Genomic DNA, 999 nt, shown 5'->3' with positions numbered 1-999 from the left:
GAACAGAATTAAGAAAAAGGCTAAAATCCTTAGATGATACATTTTAATATATCCATTTATTATTTCAATTCCATACTCAAGAATCAAGGAAAAATCTGACCGCACTAAAGTGACATTAAACTGATTGTTTTATGTAATGGCACATCTAACGTCAAGGGACTGTCATTCACTGGGAAATTCATATGTATGGGAAAGAGGGTAATGAATAAAAGGAAGAGAATAATTAAAGGAAGAGTGTACTGGTAAGATATATAGTTCTGTGGCTCGCCTATCCCCTTCTGAAGGTAGGATGATTTTTCCACAAAATTTCCGGTCCTGAATGGGTGAATATTCAGTTTACCAATAAGTGAAGAGTGCAATAAAACCAAAAAATTATTTCAACGCATAAATTTTATTCATCAACCAAGTCGTCGTTCCTACGAATTTGATATGTACAGTGCAGGCAGCATGGTGACGGCCAGAGACAGGCTGTGCCCAAAGGGCGTCCGGCTGGCTCTGCTGCGCTGCATCCTGTCCTCAGATCGAGCGAGGACGTCGCTCCCTCGCTCCTCAGTGGTATCCTCCGGCGTGGCCGAAGCCCACCGCAGCGCCGTAGCCTCCGAAGCCTCCTGCGTTGGCGCCCTTCGCCTTGGCCAGGGCCTTGGCGGCAGCGTTCTGGGCCTGCGAGGCGGCGCCGGCGGCGGAGTACACGTCGCTTGCAACCACGTTCTGCTGCGCATGCAGTCCGTTGGCGGCCTGCTGCACCTGCCACACCATGGCGCTCTGGGTCTGCAGGACGTTCTGCTGTGCCCCCAGGCTGTAAGCGGCCTGGCCGGCCAGCCCGTTGGTCTCGGCCGACACAAGGCCCAGGTTGCCGAGGAGGCCCTGGGCCATGGAGGCGGCCACCTTGGAGGCCTGCTCGGCTACGTTGGCCTCGCCGGCGAGGGCGGCCTCCTGGTAAGCCGCGGCAGAGGCCCCGATGACGCCCTGGGTGATCTGCGCTGCCTGAGCCTGCTTGCT

At 54.2% G+C, this 999-nt stretch overlaps 1 protein-coding gene across 1 annotated transcript in view; it reads right to left on the bottom strand.

Annotated features, from left to right (window-relative positions):
- Nucleotides 1-999, bottom strand: part of LOC119593260 (glycine, alanine and asparagine-rich protein-like) — a 5,448-nt gene that overhangs the window by 3,788 nt on the left and 661 nt on the right. The window lies entirely within an intron of this gene.

The sequence above is a fragment of the Penaeus monodon genome, chromosome 32, assembly GCF_015228065.2.
Source record: "Penaeus monodon isolate SGIC_2016 chromosome 32, NSTDA_Pmon_1, whole genome shotgun sequence".
Lineage (NCBI taxonomy): Eukaryota > Metazoa > Arthropoda > Malacostraca > Decapoda > Penaeidae > Penaeus > Penaeus monodon.
Note: the sequence above shows the minus strand (reverse complement) of the source record. Positions and strands in the feature narration are given on the sequence as shown.